The following is a 278-nucleotide window of genomic DNA, read 5'->3' on the forward strand; positions in this document are numbered from 1 at the left end:
AGTCTGGTGTACATTTTTAGCGACGCTTTTTAAGTTCGAAGACATTTTGTTGTGCATATCAACCCAAAATATGAACTCCCTAGCTATTTATACGTGGAAAAATAAATCACGGTTTTTGACGGCAGAATAGAAATATAGATTATAAAGACTTCATTTTCAAGCTGGTTGGAAAATCTCATCATATTGGAGAACAAGAACAATGTTCATCGTACTTATAAAAGTCTAAAAGTATGTGACCGATTAAGTTTGTTCTTTGGTTGAACTCTCAACATCAGGAA

Source organism: Penaeus monodon, chromosome 23, assembly GCF_015228065.2.
Source record: "Penaeus monodon isolate SGIC_2016 chromosome 23, NSTDA_Pmon_1, whole genome shotgun sequence".
NCBI classification, from domain to species: Eukaryota; Metazoa; Arthropoda; class Malacostraca; order Decapoda; family Penaeidae; genus Penaeus; species Penaeus monodon.